Source organism: Echeneis naucrates, chromosome 5, assembly GCF_900963305.1.
Source record: "Echeneis naucrates chromosome 5, fEcheNa1.1, whole genome shotgun sequence".
NCBI classification, from domain to species: domain Eukaryota; kingdom Metazoa; phylum Chordata; class Actinopteri; order Carangiformes; family Echeneidae; genus Echeneis; species Echeneis naucrates.
Genome location: NC_042515.1, coordinates 20,587,583 through 20,607,599, shown reverse-complemented (window position 1 = coordinate 20,607,599; position 20,017 = coordinate 20,587,583). Strand labels below are relative to the sequence as shown.

At 40.2% G+C, this 20,017-nt stretch overlaps 1 protein-coding gene across 1 annotated transcript in view; it reads right to left on the bottom strand.

Moving 5' to 3' along the window:
* camkvb (CaM kinase-like vesicle-associated b) overlaps positions 1-19,517 on the bottom strand; it is a 37,723-nt gene extending 18,206 nt beyond the window's left edge. Inside the window, exon 1 of the mRNA XM_029502846.1 lies at positions 19,435-19,517. The gene's annotated coding sequence lies outside the window, so the exon portion shown is untranslated. The remainder of the gene's footprint in view (positions 1-19,434) is intronic.
* Positions 19,518-20,017: the final 500 nt, after the last annotated feature.

Here is a 20,017-nt window from a genome sequence, read left to right as displayed (position 1 = left end):
TAAGCCTAAAGAAAAGTAGAAAGCCCAAAAAATGTCCCACTGATTAGATTTCCAAAATTTTATTGCGCAGCTGTTTGTCAATTACTCATCACACATTACTAAATAAAACACAATTACATTCATTTTGTAATTACATCAGCAAAATCAATCTGTTGCATTATTTGATACTTGTTCCAACTTCTCCAGATGTTTTCAAACAAGTCCAAATCTTCTATGCCAATACACAGTATGTTCAGCATTTTTAGGGCATTTTGATTGAAAAAGCAGTTTGGAGGGGCCATCCAGCAGCTTCTGAGACTGTGCAACGCTTTCCAGTCCTAAATTAAACTTTCAAAGTAAGCAAGTGATGTCTAAATGTGCATGGAGCCTGTTATACCTAATACGGATGATTTCATTTTTGCAGCATTTAGTATGGCAAACTAATCATCCTGCTCTTTTACATTTTTGCCCCACAAAGGTAGGAAATCTCTACATCATCACATCAGGCTACTCTGAAGCAATCAAGAGTTGCCTTTATCCACATTCAGTAGAAGTCCCAGAGTTCTAGTTTGTGGAGCATGAGTGAAAATGATCCTGAGTAGCTGGCTAAGGAGTTCACATAATAGCTCCAAGCTTATTTAACAACGAAACCAATGGCAACGTGTCAATGACAATAGTAAGTTGAACAATTAACAGATAATTAGAAAACAAGCAACAACACTGATTAAACATCAATGAAATAGTTAGCAGAAGTGGCACAAAATAAAAAAGGGTTCCGTACACCCACAGCTGGAGGTCTACTGTTGACCTCAATGTGGCTGCTGGAGGGTGCTTCAGTGTGACCTGGGTAGCATGGATATACTGTATATTACTCTTCAGGTGAAACTGCCCTGAAGTCTATGGAGCAAGTGTGTGAGGACAAATGCCAGCCTGTTTTGACAAAACAGCTACAGACAATCCACCCTGAGGGAACATAGTGTTTGTGTATATAGACACGAGTGCATGCCTGAATGCACGCACTCACAAGTGCACTGCAGTGTGAATTCACAAACTGCACGGTAGTATGAAGATTTGTGTCCTTTCCTATTTGCTATAGATGCAGCCAGAAAGTCTAATTTTAGACTAAGAAATGTCTCCCCTGTCAAAACTGCTGTACCTTTGTGTCACTTTAACTGCGGGAAAGTGTGGTGAATCACAACATAAGGTGGTATCAACATCTTCTCAATGTCCTAACTCGGGCACTTAAAAAAAATAAAATAATAAATAAATAAATAAATAAATAAATAAAGGTTGGTTAGTCTAACCTGAGACTCATACCTACTAAAGGTAAAGCCTGTGTGTCTGTCTGACAACAAGGCTCCGCATATGCACACATAGTTAGGCTCACAGACTTTTACTCATCATGCCATTTACTATGCATGGTGATATCTTTGATGTGCTGTGAAAATCTGAATCCCAGATACATTTAATTTTGGGAGTCTTCAGGTTAACACAGCCAATATCATGTGTGAATGCATATGTGCTCATTTATATTTGCTTCTCAGTCATGTGTATGTACAACACTTCCTGGATGTTGATATGGTTTGGTAGAGGAGTACCTATGATTTCACATGTAATAACCAGCAGTACATAACCCAAATGATTCATAGTTGACGGGAATAACTTCAGCCAGATCGGATCATGATGGAACCTCTTAGTAGTGTAAAATCTTCAGGGCAGATTGGAAGCTACACTGAGTTGCTTTCAGAAAGAGACAAGAGGTGCCAAAGCTAGCTGGCTAGAATGCTAACTTCAGTAGAAAAAGAGACAAGAGTGTACTTTGCGGATGCTTTCCTCTCTCCAAGGCAGCAGCGCAATTAAAGGAATTAAGTTTGTAGGTAGCAATAGCAGGATACATATCTCCTCACATTGTGAATGTGAACTAGAAAATGGTTTGCATTTTTGCTCACTGAATCAATATTAAATTGATTTTTTTAAATTGAGTTTGTCAGTTAATGTTTCCGTCAATTGAGTAATCAATCCACTGATGACTTCTAAATAAAGTTTATCCAATAAAAAAAGACACACTGTAGCAGTGACCAACACTTTGCATTTTCCTACATCTAAAAATAATTCCATCTGAATAGAAATAAATCATAGTAACATAAAGTTCACCACACCATATTTTTAACACCTGCATGTTTCTTAAGATTGGCTTGTATTGTATATACAAATGTGCAAATATTCCCAATATTGAAACAATCAAAATAATTTCGTTCTTCCATAGAGTAACACCATAATGCATCATTGGCTGGCGCTGACTCTAAAGCACAGGTCTCTCATTTGCATAAAGAGAACTGAGGTCCAGCTTCTCCTCTGTGACACTGAAGCCTTCTCAGACTCAGTCTCATTAGCTTTCAGTTTCTCTATGCTGCTTCAGTGGACAGAAACTTTAATTGCCACACATAAAATTGACATTACATAAAATAGTATCATCTAAGCGCAGAAATAAATAAAGCGGGCTGAGTTTTAATGTCAAGTTCACTCTAATTGAAAGTCCCCTCAGAGTGCTGAGTGTGAAATTGATCTTGCAAAAGAGACACAAATTATGTGCAGTAAATTCAAGAGATCCCATTACTGAAACAGAAAGAGGGACGCTGTGCATTAATAACATTTGAAAGCAAACAATGCTACACTGTCCCTAAATGGCCGAGGGCAGCATCAGGTCCATACTGTAGTGGGAAGATGCCTTTTGGGATTAGTTATTCAGCCTTGTTTCCAGATGACAGTCACGTTGCCCATGCTACCTGTCTGTTTCCAAGAGAAGGAGCAGATTGCTCTGCTGTGAGAGATAAGAGATTGCCATCTTCTTGTCTGCAATAACATTTTCTTCACTGAAATCTCTGGATCTTGGAAAGACGCAGAATCCCATTAGCTGAATGTACCCACCCAGCACACTACACACTCCATCTCTGTTTCTGTCTCATGCATGTTGACACCATTGATGGCAACCTCTGACTGTAATCTCATCCACTTCCAAAATCTGCTGTCACCAGCCTCCATGAAGGAGAGAAGCTAAAGTCTGGGATGTCAGTACTTCAAAAACTACAGGCGTTACACCTCCATGACGAATTGCTTAAAAATGCGCTATAAGCTAATGCAAACAAAGTCAACAGAAAATTTTCAAAGGAAAATGCTTTTATAAGACAAATGTGTACATAAACTAGACAAGAGGGAGAAAGTACTGGAGCCTGGAGTGAAATAACAAATATATTTACATACACATTCTGGCTAAAGCTTATCTTACAGATCACATCTGTCTGTCTTAGTTTAGCATGTTAACAGATTTCGATCTGATAATGTCTCTGCATGAAAAGTCAGGGATCACTGAATTCAAACGGATATTGAGAATGTTTGTACAAACTTTGCTGCCAATCTGCTGCCCTTGATGGTTGATGTTTCAATATTTCTTCGGATTCAAACTCACAAATGTGTTATATGTGCATATATGAAAATGCAATATACCAAAATAAAAACGTGTGCAAAAAGTACAATATTAAACCTATAATTGCAATAATTTAATACAATTTCATCATTTAATTTATTGAAGTCCAGCACAAACAAAAGTATGTTTATACATAATTCTAGACACGTTAGAAAATATACATCTGAAAGTTGGCTAATTTATTCACCTTGAAACTAACACTATTGGGAATATCATATCTCTACAGGGACATTTATGGTATATATTACATTTCTGTATTGTAAGTGAACAGCTTAATAAGACGAAAAGAAATCTAAAGATCCAAATCTTTGAAATACGTTCTGCAGGCACGATGGACGCCTGGACCAATTCTATGGTAATCCGTCCAACAGTCAAGACATTTCACTAAAAACCAAGAGTGAAACTTTTTTTTTCTGTTACTCTATTCTATATCGGCTGAGACAATTTAGATAAGTGTAATGTTCGAGCTACTAGAAGAAAAGCAGCGGGGATCACCAAAATTCCTTTGGATTCATCTTTAGAGAAACCTGCGAAGGCAATACTTGTGACGGTCCAAGTGACAGACTACCTGAAAATCCCTTCTACAAAATGACTCATTCCAGGGAAAAGATGGTTGTGCATTTGTGTCACAAAGACAGTACACACTTCTCTAATATGAGAACAAATCATTCCCAGCAGCCTGTTCTTGTCCTCTCGCCCAGTCTGTCGTGCTGCATTTCCCTCCTCTGTGTAAATAAGTTGTGTCTAAGGCTGTCATTAGTTTCTTATGTCTGCATGTAACATTGTGTGCTGCTTCCATCTTTTATTCTCTCTTCTCATTCGGTTTGAACAGCTCTATTCTCCACCGGGGGACAGAGGAGGCTTCTTACATCATCGTTTTCACTGAACTGAAAATAGGAAGTTCAGAGCATGAAAACGCCGTTGACGGAGGGGGTGGAGGGAGTTCTGCTGTGGATGCTGCACCCGCAGCCTGATGTTTAAAACAAAGGAGATCTGGAGGGTTATGTTTGAAGTCCACCACAACTGAAGCTGAATCCGTTATGATTAATACATTGCTCAAAGGCAACGCATGTGTGAGGAAGATGTGGGTATCTGCATGGTTTAGAGCCAGCCTTTGTGATGTGTTTTTGCAGATGAAATTTCCTAAATATACAGTAAGTGCCAAGGCTGCATTTTTCCACGGCAGAATTAAAAATAAGACGTGTTGAAGATCTAATATGATGCTGTAATTTACATGAAACACACATAAAAAGCAAGTTTACAATAATAATTAATCGTCAGTAAATTAAACGTGAGGTCATATTCAGTCTAATTGATCGCTGCAGATCTGCTGTCTCCATGTTTTGACCCAATGCCATAACTTGAGCTCCGGATTAAATTTTGGTATTCTGCTCAACCAGTGAGTCAGCAAAAACAGGAATACTGCAGTGCAAGTTCTACGCGCAACAGCAGGACACATTCCACGGTGTAGAAATCAACGAGGCAGTTTCCACAGCTAGAAACACAATGCAGTCAGACACATGAAAAAACATCGATGGAGGAATGATTTATTCCCATACACAGGCCTCCTCACTGTTCAGAAGTTAACCGGTTTCGTTAACTCTCCATCCAAGTCCAACCTTGAAATCTAGCCGCATGTTCATTTAAATTCTCTTTTACTTGGAGAGAGCACATAAAACTCAACAGCATGGAGAGACTCCATGGCCGGGGCACCATGCCGCTGCTTGTAAGAAGTATGTTACGAGGTTCTTAGAGGGAATAGAAACTGATGGGGTGGACTGCTGCAGAGCTATTGTTGTCTGAGGGCTTGGTGTGAAATCAAAGAGAAGTTTCTCTCTAACGCCTGCTGCTTTGGAGAGAAGCCTGGAAAGTGGAACAGTAATATTTTATCAGTCTGTGTTAGTTAATGTGATGATTGTCTCTTCTTTTCGCAGATTCTTTTTGTGCGCTGCTGTGCCATTAACCGTTTTGGAAGGAGATACTAACTGAATTAAGCACAGTCCCATCATGTTCTGGCTTCATCTTACATTAAATTTCTTCTAATTTACCACTTCCTCTGAAATATCTGTAAACAGATTTGATCCAAAATCTTCCATTTTTGGGCAGAGTGTCACCAGAGGACTCCGGCCTTTTTTCAGAGACAGACAATGGGGCAGAGACGCTGAGAGAGTTTGGCAGTATGCTATAATTAAACTGGACTTGGAATTGAATTGTTGGCCAAACACAATAAACAGTATGGTTTTGTTTACTCACTTCAAAGAAATGCTCCAAATATGACATAATGATATGGAACTGGTTTGAAACAAACCCATCGATAACAGTGTTGTTTTCTCTCTTTCTACCCAAAGAAGAGTTTCAGGACCACATATTGAAAGCTGTGCTTGTAGATTACCATTAAGCATCGAGCTAGCGATAGCGATTTGATAGCTTTTTTGCAAACTCTACACTGAGACTCAGCCAGTCCAGGTCATCACTCAGAGAACCATAGCGCTCATTTAAAAAGGAATAATTAGTCATGTTTTAATGGCTTGTACATTGAAGGGGGGCTGCAGGCACTGTTGATCGCAATAAATAATTCAACCGTGACCTTAAAGACTACAAAGATTTCACACAGTTAAAAAAACAAAAAAAAAAAAAAAGATAACTTTTGGTTGAAATGCTTGATCAATTTAACATTTCAGTGCGGATAAGTCATTTACTTTACATGTTTGATTGAGTCAAACTTAATTGGCACTTGTCTTCCCATGAATTATTTGCAGATGAGAAAGTAACATATGCAGAGCATTAACCTCTGCATACACACTCAACAATCAATGGTCAAGGCACGTATTAGTCAGCAATATTTAAAATGAGACCAGGTAAACTAGACAAAAAAGAAGAAAGGGTTGTGAGGGTGAGCATGTCTGCCTTCACTACATGTTAATAAAGAAACGCGGAACAAAGACTACTAAAACTAAAGAATATTATTTATAAAAAGAAAAAAAAAAAAAAGAAAATATAACCCAGCAAACTGAAATCAAACCTCCAAAATGATGATATTCCCCAAAAACGAAACTGATTAAAGATTTATGAAAAATTTAAGAAACAGTTTTCTTAATTTTTAATCTTTTAATCTTTATTTGTAATTGAATGAATTTGCTACTTGAATGCTTTTATTTGCTTTTATAAGGTGAATACAGTGGTCCATGATTTACAAACCTCACAGTGAGACATAACAATACATTTTCACATAATTGTTTAAAAATGAGCATTAAAAAAGTTAATAATAATAAACATTACAATTTCAATAATACTCAAACAACAAAAGGAATCACTCAGAGAAAAGGATAAACTAAAATAAAGAGGAAAGAAATAAATAAAAAATAGCTTCACAAAAAAATAAAGTTAAGATAGAAAAAAGAAATTAAAACCACTCTAATCCCCCTCCGGACCTTTCAGACATTTAAGCTGTAAGAAAATAAAATGATATCTCATTTGGAAGCAGTTTGCCTCTGTCACTAACTGAGTAGTTGGTTTTAAGATGAAAAGTAATATAATGAGTGCAATTTCAAAATTAATATTTGCACAGATTATCTCTTCATCTGATGAATCTGAGGAACGTGGTTCTGCCGGTTCGGTATGTTGTGGCACTTTAAGGCAGGAAGCTGATCAGCATGCGTGTGTTGCAGATAGGATTTGTAATAACGTTGTAAAGTACAGTACCCTGATCTGACAGCCACTCGCTCCCCTGGTGCAACCGAGAGCTGAGTAAAGTAAAGCATCGTATTCTCCAATATGCTGTGTGTGCTTTAGTGGGTTTGGGGGGTTGCTACCACAGATGTACAGTATTTTTGCAGCATGGAGTTTGGGAGAGTAATAATCTTTGCTGCGCAGATGTACTAGGTCTGTCTGTGTTAACTGGATAAAATAAAAAAGTGCGCAAATTAGTTGACCCCCCTCTGCAATCATCATGAAACATGGTGTGGGCTTCAACAAATGAGCCATCAGCAAATGGTTACAAAGTCATTAATGAGATCAAACACAACAGACAGATGCTCGCCACAGAAATAAAGCTGCAGCTGAAATATACCAGATGTTTGCAAAAGTATATAAGAACATTGTTGCATTTCATGCACAGGCAGGCCTTTGTTAAGGCTGCAAAAAGAGTGTTCCTGTAGAATCGATGATCACACACAGTGCAGTCCATAAAATGAGGCTAATGACTGTCGCCTTTTGTTTGGAAAAATATTCGAGGCTAATGGCCTCTAGTTTCCAACTTACATTTTCATTAAACCCTAAAGAATCTTTATATATAATTAAAGTCAGTTGTGTAACATTCTCCACAGTCTCCTTGTATTTACAATTCATTCTCCACGGGGTAGAAAACCCAGCAGGACCAGGCATGTGTAATCTCTCTTGACAGATTGTTAAAGAAAATTAGGATCCTGTCACTACTGTTTGCTTTTAAATACGTAGCAGGAGAAGCAAGACTGGCCTGGATTTCTGGCTGCTTCACAAATGACACAAGCGTGGAGCAGCTGTATATGCAGGTAAACAGATGATGGACATGCTGCTGAATGACTTTCATCGAGTCCAAATCATTATGGTAAACTGAACAGAACTGCAGAGGCTTAAAAGTTTCAACCGAGTGCAAATGCATGACGACAGCCCTGTTTCTATGGTTACGCAGTGGTCACATGGGTGAAACAGCAGAAGACGACTGCCTCTGTCACTTTGCCTGCTGCGTGTGTGTGTGTGTGTGTGTGTGTGTTGGGGGGGGGGGGTACAAGTGTTACGGCTCATCGTAAGCACAAACCCAGCGAGGGGCGATGAGCTGTACTGCATATGGCCGTGATAACCCTGGTAGAATCACAGCACCGCCTGCCCACCAGTCCGGACCACCTGCTCCTCAGCAGAGCCAAGCAAAACCTGACGCCCATGCTGGTTACATTTCCTGTTGTACACACGTGACGAAGGTCGCATTAAAAAAAAAAAGAAAACCTCATCAGGTTTGCATTTAAGCCTTAAATAGTTCAAGGCATTCATGCATAAATCAAAGTCACAGTGTCCTCAGAGTGAAGAGAGCCTGGTCCAGCATTTCCAGGTGCTGAACTGCCCACCAACATACCACACTGTATGTACTGTAGCGTGTCATCCACTTTAAATACACTTTTTCATTTAGGTGAAGCTTAGGGAAGCTCCTCCCCCCACCAACTATTTCATATCTGCTCAGCGAAAAAAAAAAAATTTTCAGCTTTTGCCTCTGTATAGAAAAACACCCCGGACATGGACATGTCAGTGTTTGTGTTAGTAATAATAATAATAATAATAATAATAATACGACCATGAGTTTTAGGGTTTTTGTTTTTAATGTGCAGAATGCCCATAGGAAAATATAATAAAGGGCTAATTTATGAAGTTTGTACAAAAGTCCAAAACACTGGCTGAGAAAAAGAAGTACCCTTGAGGTGAGTTTATAAGCTGTTCTGCAGTGTTTGCTTTTAGTACCAGCTTTATTAGCTGATAAAGCTTGACAATAGGGATAGTATCAGCCTATCTGTCTCCAGACTAAAATAGCAGCTATTTGATGGCTCATCATCCAGTTGTTTTGCACAGGCATTCTCCTCCTCGGTGGATGGATCCTATTGACAGCTCCTGAATTTTCCTCTGGAATGATCACCAAGTCAGCTTTTTCACATCCCCAGAAGATGAGAACTGCTGACTCTGCTGTGTTGACATTGTGGATTGTTTTTTTTTTTTTTTCATGAGATTTTTCAACAATTATTTCACAGCTTGTCTTCCAGACATAGTAAACATTGAGCATGTACACAATCACGATATGCTCACAAGCAAAGCACACAATGGTGCGTTTTAGAATGATAAAATGTATGTCATTTTTGTCTTCCAGTGTTCCACTAAAGGCTTTGGGCTATTTGACAGGAGCCTGTGAGAGGTAGTCATTTATAGTCAGTGCATTACCTGCAATAGTTTCAGCTCTGCAAACACGCCACACTAGCAGAGTGAGGATATCTGCTGTGCATTGGACCAGCAGATATCCACTGAGATTTATGCTTCATTTACAATATATTCAGCACTTTATCTTCCTGTCAATTAAAAAAAAGCACAACAAGTTTAGCTCTTTTCTGAATCACTCAGCTCACCTGTAGTTGAGTGTAATTTGATGAGAGGACAAATTGCTGAAAAATCTTTAAATGAAGCAAACATTTAAAGAGTTGTTTGATAGTTTAAGTGAGCATCTTTGAAAAGAATCTGAGAAATGCTTTTCTTTTGTTCAATTTGCTTCTCTGCTATTGTTCTTCGTGGTTTGCTGTTTGCTGTTTCCTTGCTGATCTGAATCCACTGCAGTCAGCGCGCTGATGACCTCAGACAACCTCACATCAGATCATCCAAACCATCTCCCTTTCACACATTAAAATGCACCTTAAACTTCAAACTCAGTTCGCCTTATGTCAGCTGTGGCGTGTGGTTCTGACTGACAGCACCATTCCTGGCAAAAAATATTGTGCAACTGCATGGGCAACAAAGCCGGTCTGAAAAGAATAACTGTAACAGGCAAAAGCCCATGGTATTGGTCCTCTGATGCATGCCTGGCCTTTCTCACATAAGTTAATGTGGCTGGAAGAGCAGACTTACTGCCCTACAAAAACCTCCTATCCGCCACAAAGCTGGACTCATGCTTCTTTTCCTCCCACGTGAATGAAGCCTATCTCTGAGGCCTTTCTACAGTCAATAGTAGCAGTCTGTGCCTAAATATATTTTCCTCTGTAATATGGCTTTGTCTAGGCAGTGATACAGTTAATCTGCTCCACGAGGAGAGAGCCAGAGCGAGAGAGGAAGGCTCATGTAACACACCAACAGAAGAAGCAGGGTGGAGTGGCGGTGAGCCAGGTGACTCAGAACATGTGAAAGGGGGTCAGTGCAGTGGGAGGTGGCGAGATGAATGACTGAGGTGTGAAGCCTTGTCGCTAATGGAGGCATCCACCTCCAGTGAGCTCTTTTCCTGAATTCTGTGATTAGCTCCTCTGCAGCCTTTTGGTGGGCTACGTGCCTTCAGCCTTTGAACTCTGGCTTTAAATGTTCTTTTATCAATTTCTGCTTAAAAAGCTCTGCTTCACCACAAAATATCCACATCTAGTTGTCACGAAAAGGAGGCTGGATTATCTTATGCAACTTGACGGTGAGGTGCACACACAAAACAACAAATGTTGATATGAGTAATCTCTCCCAACATGAAACTGTTTATTTCTGTTTTTAAAGGAGTATTTTTGATGCAAGACAGCTTGGACCATTTGGCTTTCTGTAAAATCTAAAACGCTTCCTCTTCACACTTGACTGGCTAATCTGACTATTTTCTGCACCTGTTGTTGGTTGCCTTGGTTACAAGTCTTTGGCATCATAGTATAGTGGCGTTCATGGTCAATGCAGAGAAAAGCATCATGCTTTCACGTGGAGAGCGTGCGGTACGCCGCGTAATACTAAAAGTGTCTTTTGGATGCCCTGCAGGCCTATCTATGTCTCCAAACAGCAAGTAGAGATAAAACATTCATGCCCATCACCACAAGAATCTGTTCTACAGTTGTGTCAGAGGAGCAGGAACAGCTGTTTGGAATGATTTTTATTGGAGCAGCTCACTCACAGTTTACACCTGCTCCCTCACCCAGTTTCCCTCCTCCCTCCATCTATTGACAAAGATTTTGCAAAGCAGATCTCATTCAGTGAGAAATTGCTGCATCTCATTAGGCAAACTGGAGTGTAATTAGGGAGGCACATTCAGGTTTTTTTAGTCTTGGATGATTTGCAGGTTAAAACTCAGGCGCCAGAATGGTCAGGTCAAAAAGTTACCACCACTTAAACTCATTTGCACAGTTTCAGGAAAATACCTGGAAGCTATAAAGTTGGCACTCCAGTTCTTAGCCCACTATGGCTGTTGGGCACAAAGCTCACAGTTCCTTTTTCATGCACTTTGAATCGAGCGGCCCATTTAGTGTCTAACAGAATGCACAGTCCTCTATAGATGGATATGTGAGATGCCATTTTATCGAGATCTGCCCTTATGATGGAATGTCCATCAAACCACACTGTCTGCGCTGTCCTCATGGAGCCATGTCTCTATAAAGCACATCAGGTTCCTCTTTGAAAAATCTCTTCTACTCGTCTCATCTATTTTATTACTCTGTGATCTGACGTGTGACAGAATAAAAACTGAGAGCCACATCGTGAGGAAATTCGACGACCCAGGTGAGATGTGAGGAAGAAGAGCGTGTTGCTGTTCTTATCAATACCAACCATATCCAATTTAGAATCACTCCAATAAAACATTGATGCTTGCACCAGTCTGCGCTGATTTGGGTAGACAGGTTAGCATAATAGAGATAACAGAAATTTAAAGGCCTTATTTCCTGACAGTTGGAAGGAACTCCATCTATTTCTGTGTGACAGCAGCAGAGCGGTTTCAGCAATACTTTGAATGTCTTTTTTTTTTTTTTCACTGAGAATTCCAATGAAAGAAAAGAAAGATAGTCTGTGTTTTAGTGGCATTGTGTAACCATAATTTGAAACTATCTATTGTTTTTTTATTTCCCCCTCTTAACGCATCAAGCTTTTGTAAAATATCAGCATTGGTATCTGCCAAACTGCCTTTGGGTCGCACTTGGTATCAAATTGGAGTGTACATCTGTGGTATTGCACACCACTAGAAGAGGAGGGAGGTATCACTGCTAAACTGGAAGTAAAGATTCACCTGATGCAACTGAAACCTTTATTTCTCAGCCCCTGATGCAGAAAGAGAAGTGAAGTCAACACCATATGACCTTAAACATTTGTATCTTAATACAAAACATTCCATCAGGGTTTAGCAGATTTTGGGGCACTTTTTTGTGACTCAGTCATCAACATGACTGGTTCAAAATATGCTAAGTATTTCATGGCATCATAACATAAACAAATGACAGTGTGAAAGGGGTCCCTAGGGCTGAATGGTGAGTTCTAAGGGGTGAGTGGTTCAATCCGAAAATTGATAGTATCAATACCGGTCAAAGCTACCATGATGATGTTGATTCTTTTGTTCCAGCTTCTCTTCTACATTCAGCATGTTCTTCCCATTTTATCAAAAAGTAGAAATGTCTGAGAAAAGCACAGCTCCCTTTACATCTTTCCTGCTTGAATTTAAAATGAGGATTTTCAGTTTTACATGCTCTCCAGAAATTATTTAGCAATTTTTATTAATTTGTTATTTTAATAATATTGATAGTTAAAAAAAAATAAAAAAAAAGCCAGAGAAGAAGTGCAATGTTATGTTATTTTTGCTTTTGAACAAAACCTCTAACGGGGAAGGAAGAATTTGACTTCTTTAAACATTTCTTCCCTAACAATAGTAATCAACTCATTTATTGGTTTAAAAAATGTATTCAGATTTAACATATAATGACAGATTGCTTTCCCCTGCACGAATGCGCATTAGCTGCTTGTACAGTAGAAGTACCAAGTATCGGTAGCAGTGTCAGCAGTACTGGCCATGTGCTTACGAGGTATCAGACTGATACTGACTGAAAAATTGCAGTGTCGCACACACCTAGTGAGCTCCCCGTCACATTCGTGGGACTTAGTGAGATGTAGTGAGATTGAATGTTGGACACACAGTCACCAGGTGACCTCCAGAAAAACCCTCAGTTCTCAGCTTGTAGCAAGTAAAATCAGTCATTGCAGTGTTATCACCAATGCCATTAAACATTAAACATTTCAAATTTGGAATACACAATGTACTACTGATGAGCTTTTATTCTTTAGAAAAACACTTATCTGCTTTCTGTGGCGAGCCAGACCTCCTTTAACATGTTGACTTTAATTGCACATTGTCTAAGAAGCTGCCTGCTTCATTAACGCGCCCTTTCCCCCTCATACTCCTCCTCCTTTGTTTGCCAGCAGCCAGAACTGCACTGTTGCACACAGACAGAACTGAGCTTATCATCTTGCCTGAAAAATCCAGCTCAAAGACTAAATGCACAACTCATTAAGCCTGCTCAACTTCCAACATGACATTTCATAAAGGTGTCTAAAACTATCCTTCAGGCTGATGCCAGAGAATCATTAAGCCCTGATTTAACAGGTCAACTCAAGCTGCATCTTCACGGCGACCAACTACTAGGACGCGCCATCGATTGCAGACATGCAGCAGTCGGTTGTCTTCAAGCGCTGTCGTGTAACTGTAATGAAAATGGATTTCTCCTGTCCTTCACTTGTGCATCATGCAGTACTCCAACGTGTGGGGGACACAATATTGAAAGGGACAGGAATCTAATAACAGGAATGACAATAAATCATGACAAACATCAGAACCTGTGAGCTACTTTATTTTTCTATGAGTTTTCAGTCTTATATCCACAGTTGCTTGTGGTGGGGTCCCCCCCGACTGGTCTGATTGGGGTTAGTATGGGGACACCAATAGAAATTTCGACACATTTCCTCAGAGTTTGTTGCATAGAAAGAACCCGGCAGCAGGCCTGCATTGATGCATAAAATACCACCTGAAAAATTTACTTGCACCCTCAAATATTATGGAAAATATCACCTATTTCTTCGGGATGCAGTTTGCAACTCAATACTACTACTACTACTACTACTAATAATAATAATAATAATAATAATAATAATACCATCCATTCATCAAACGCTGTAACAGCTTTAGCCCTTGCTATCTCTACGACTGGTCTGGATGGGAAACTGATAGAGCAGGCAGTCGGGCTGACAAACTAAGCAGTAATGACAGCAATGCCCAACACAGGAGGCCCATTACTTCTAATGCGCTAGTGGAGAGAAGAGGATGTTCCAGATCAAGACCGCTCTAACGTCACCACATGCCTTTGCATAAGCGACTCGCAGATGAAAATGTCTACACTGGCAGCATGAATCAATGGTGAGGTGAAATATTAATCCATTTCCATTTAAAATTCCCCTTCAAATTTTCTATTTGTGGATGCTGGGCAGGGCGGCTCTTTGAAGCTGCATGGTGCCATGAGGTTTGCGGGCAGGAAACGCTCCTTTTATTTGATTTTTCTCCACTGGATTTCCTTTGTATTAATCACAATTGATGGCATTGATGAAATCAGTCCAATTATATTTAAAATTGACAGTAATTGCCTCCTTCTCATAAACAGAACTGACAGTGCCGCATGTCATTACAACTGCTGTTCTCCGCTCCTCCTAATAAAACCAATAATGAATGATGACAGAGTTTATGTCTGTAATTTGTTCCCAGATGACTGTGACAAGAAGAAACCAGGCTGAAAAAAGCAACACAGATGAAAGGGCACTGCATTCACAGCTGACCCTCCTATAGAGGATATACACTGACATCATTTCTTCATGTAATACTTCCTCCCTTACCAACACTGAATGAGAAAACAAAGGCTGTAATGAATGGGCAGAGCTGCAATACCAAGAGGGAAACAAATTAAATATCTCGAAAAGGAAAGACGAGAGTCAACAATGAAACGCTGAGCAGACTGCGCACAGAGACAGCTGTAGCCTTTGTGATGTAACAAGTAGGTTTCTGAAGAGCAGTTTGGACACTTTGCCTAACCAGGAATGGGCAAAGAGGTTTGCATGGAGCTAATAGCGTGGCAAGAACATGCTCCTGTTAGCATCATTAGTGCAGATGGGTGATGCTTGAAAGATATCAAAGGCTAACTAATTTGGTTGCTAATTGGCTATCTAATGAGCTAACCTAACAAGTGAAGCGTGGTGAGTGACACTGATACCTCCTAATTACTGGTAACAAAAGGGAAACCATTCAGAGGCCACATTAACTGACTCAAATCAGCTGAGGTCACACCAAGCAGACAGCGCGCTTGTTTGTTTGTTTATTTATGTAAAATTGGGTGCTTTAGCAGTGTCATCTATGGGGATTGGGTCACTTCTAATGCACACCTCAAGTGGCCAGTTGAGGATTTGCAATATTTGACACTTCAATCCGCTAATTCCTGCTCGGTCCCTACACAACTTTAGGAATGTCAACGCGTTGAAAATGGCATTAATTTGGACATAAGACTCAAAATTACAAACTTCCTGTTAGAGTGAGAGTGAGTTTGGGTCTGAGAGAGTTTTTTCTGTGTACCAATATTTGTTTGTGTAAGTTAATTTGGGGGGATTGTCCGAATTTTGAAGGTGGCGCTGTTGAACCATTTTCGGGCGCGAGTTATCGAAATTTTAGCCCGTGAGTTTTGGGGCAACTTAAACCTGGCAAAAAGTGTGGAGACTCAAATTTATTCAGTGCTGATTTTACCCTCGCTCACAGCAGAACATCGATCCACTGTAAATGTAGTACTTTGTACACAGCTGCCTAAAATAGCACAGGTGTTGCTGCGGTTTGCCCAAGACTTAATAATGTCACTTATTTTGCTGAATGTGTGAATCGGGGTCACAGAGCTGGCATGAGCTTAATGGGTGGACAGCAGCAGTAAAGCTGGAGAGATAATCAAGCGGGAATCATCAGCCTATTCACACACTGAGTTGGAGATAATAGGTTGTAAACGTGTTTTAAGCCGTGTAAAGAATTCTGTATATATATAACATTTCTTCTTCACAAATAAAATGAAAAAAAATATATAAATATATGTATATAATTCCAAACTAGGCCTGTAAGCACATCCCTCGCTGAAATATCTGGATCAGACCCAATGCTGTGTGGACCACTGCTGCTTACACTAGCTAGACAACGTGTATCAGTCAGGGAGAGGAGGAGCTGGAGAGATTCTAGTCAGTAGATGTGTTTTTACAGCAAGCGTAAGCTGTAAGTGTTTGTTAGCTTGTAATTGGCAATAGCTGACACAGTGTTAGTAGGTGTTCTAATGCTTACTGTCGCTTTCTGCACCGACAAAGATAAACCCCCGTCATCCATTCATCCATTCATATCCATTTTCATGACACTGTCATAGGTGATGACTGTTTATGAAACTCATTATAGTTTTATATATACATATATATATATATATTAAAAGAATGACTTGACGTGAACAAAGTCAAAAAGTCTTCAGCATGTGCAGGTTACTGTCTCAGGACACAAATTTGCTGCTCTGCATAAACTAGCAATCAAAACATCGTATTTTTGTGGCATGACACATAAGTGAAATGAAACATCTGCAATTTGCTGTTTGGAAATATGTTTTGATGAGCAGGCATGTATCTGATTGATTCCATTTCTGTGCTGCTGCTGTGCAGTATGTTAGAACTGCGGCTGTCGAGTCTAGAAATTGTGTAAATACTGTATATACATAGAGTACATATTTAAAGTATATGTCACCATATTGGAGTTTCACTGTATGATTGTTGTGTCCACTATGATGATATTACTGTGCTATTATTAGATGGTTTATGTCTTCCTTTGGAAAATGAATTAGCTCACATCTGATTACATGGGATTGGAGAAAGGCGTTGTGATAAGCAAATGTATCTATTTCCTCTTTAAAAATATCACCATCATTTCAGTTTACGTGGTGAAAAGATGAGGTATACCTCCGGCACCTCACATGTGGGTTATGTAAAGTCAATACAACAGTCAGCCTCTGCAGTGGCTGAGTGTCCATACTCTTTTGATTTCACTCTTCAAAGCAAGAGACTACATTCAGTCCACACAGCAAAGTTCTCATAAAACGAGCCAGTCCTGTCTTATTACTTCAGATCTAACCCTTCCACACTTGTGGGATGTTGTCTCTGACTTGAGTCATTAAGCTCCCTTCTCTGGTATTATACGGGTCCCTCACTTATACTCAAACACCTGCTCCTCTTATTTTCTCCCAACATTATCATGAAATACCACATTGGGAGCTTCTCCGGCACTACAATAATGTCAGCAGCACTGCCTCTTCCTGGTGACAATGTGCTTACTGTCGAAGTGCGTACTTCACTCTCCATAGAGACTATGGCCTGCCCGTCCAGGTAGACACATAAAAGGTTAGGGCAAAAAAAAAAAAAAAAAACATCACTAGTGCACAGTCTCCACTTGTGCTAAGTGTGTTGTGATAAATTACAAGCAGTGTACTTCAGATATTAGATTATCTTTCTGGCTTGCAACATGATCTCTTCACTGCAGCACATACCAATTTATGCTCCAATATCACTGCATAGTGTGTGTTTTGATCTAGTTCAAGCATTCAGCACAGTCTACTGCTTTGTGAATTTGACTGTGCTGCGGCTCCTGCACAGGAGCATCAGTGGCTGAAGATTTTCAGAGGTCCCATAATAATTTTAATGAGCACATATAAAGCCACATGCAAGGAGGGGATAATATGTATGCATCATACCGGGGAGAGAACACTTACACAGTACAATATGTACTTTAAATGGAGAACCACAATAAAGGGGGAAATTAATAAAACACTGCATATTCGGATGTATTTGTGCAGTGTTCCTAGAGAAGCCATATAGACGTGGATAAAATTCAAACAGATGGCCGAGCAGCCTTCGATCTTTCCTGTATTTTAATTTCCATAGATTTGTGTTACGCTACACTGTCTCACCAGTACTATCAAACAATCTGCAGTCACATTTTCAAAGCAATCCATACATTTTTACACTTTCTCTGCCCTGCCAGTAGCTCACACATCATCAAGGGCGACAGTAAACCCAAGCTGGAGTGGCTCTCCCTGGAGATCTTATTGTGTACAAATTGTGGGACTGTGTGGTAATTTGCTGCTCCTTCCTGGAGCTGCTGCTGCTGCCACGGGCCCACCTGGGGTCCGCTGCAGGTCTGGACCTCTTCAGGGACTGAATAAATCATTACATACAGCTCGTTGGTGACCCAGAGTGGATTTTTCATCTTAAAGGGCCTCAAGGACATGACATATGGATGAAGAGCATCAACGCACAGAGTTGATGCTCCCGTGGAGGGTTCTTTTTCCTTGTGTAAATCTGCCAGTGTGTGTCAGCTGGCTTACAGTGCTGCCAAAGGTAGAGACTTATATCTTAGTAGCAGATTGACAATAATGAATTAAAACTCAATGATTGTGAGTTTTATTGAAAGATGGCGGACTGAAGATGGACTGAAGGTGATAGCTCTCTTGCGTTTATCTGAGACACTGAGCAGAAAGAGAAGTGGCAGCTCACAGACTGCTACAGCAGAAAGCCTGATCTATCCACTGCATGCTGATGGTGCTGTAGCAGGAGTTATTCCTCATGAACATGTGCCTCTGCAGAATGCAGGACATTAGTTAGGGCACCTTTCCAAAATGCTCGTTAATTTGAATGTCTACAAAGGTCATCAGTGCATGTGTTTTGAAGCAGAAAAAAAATGTAGGTATTTCATGGAAATTACAAAAAAAACAGACACAATGTTGAAAAACATTGCTGGCCTTTGACATGATGCTGTCAGTTTGGTTTTCCCCATGAAAAGTTTGTGCCGCAGAGGGACATAAGTCACTAAAAATCATCATTATCTGTTGTTCAGTGTTGTGACATGAGAATCCACACAGTTGCAGCATGAGCACTTGTGCGCCTGTGGAGCCAATGCTGACTTAGAGCCATAATAAACTAAACTGAAATATTAAAGGCATCTACTGTCTAAAAACCCTTAATGTTTACTCACAATTAAGTTCTTAAAGTCCATTGAGAGCACTAGCTTTCTGGTGTCAGAAATATTTCAGAGCATGAGCTTATTTTCTGTGAAACCAGGTTAATATCTTCAGTCATTTGTGTTTACCTAAATTGTATAGAATCCATATTCATTTGTGTCAGAGGGTCAGAGGTTTAACCTCTCATGCTGAATTCTTTGTTTCCAATGCATTATTCTTCATCATGTAATACATCATGTGTCAAACTTAAACCGTGTCAGTTTCTGTTTCAAAACATTTCAACATATGTCGATAAATGGAGGAAAATTCAGGGAGCAATCCCGGTTTGAACGCTCTTGCGCAGGATGACCTAGGTTCATTGATGAAATGCGAAGACTATTCTGGAAAAAAGAAAAATCCCAAACTTACCAAATTCCGCCTGTAAACGTGGGCTCCAGAGACTGCTAAAGTGGAGTGCGTCCTCGGAGAAGTCCCCCAGCTCCTATTGTGCTAAACGCTGCTGAGAAGTTCAGAGAAATAAAAGTACGTGAGATTGTTGCGCTCCTCCGGTTGGTAGTACCGGACCATCTGTTGTGCCGGCGCGCTTCGAGCTCTGCTCGGCGATGGGGAGGGAGGGAAGGAGTGAGAGAGGGGAGGAGGGGCTCGGTGTCAGTGACAAGAGTTCGAGCCCCAGCCCGACCAGCCCGAGCCCGCTGTGATGTGTTGATCAGGATGCTTGTGGCGGATCACAGCGGGGTGCGATGCGCGCTGCCTCTGGCTGCTCGTCCAGCTCTCCTCGTCCCTTCCTCGGTGTTGACTTCTGCAAGCACATGGAGACTTCCGACAGATGCAAAGCTGAGAAAAATCGGATATAGGCATTGAACACGCATTTAGATGATTTGTAAATTTAGAACGTGCATTACATATGAACATCATTAGGTTTTTCTTTATGGAAACAACTAGATAATAATAAAAATAATCCATCACATAAATAAGCGTTTATTCGTTCTTA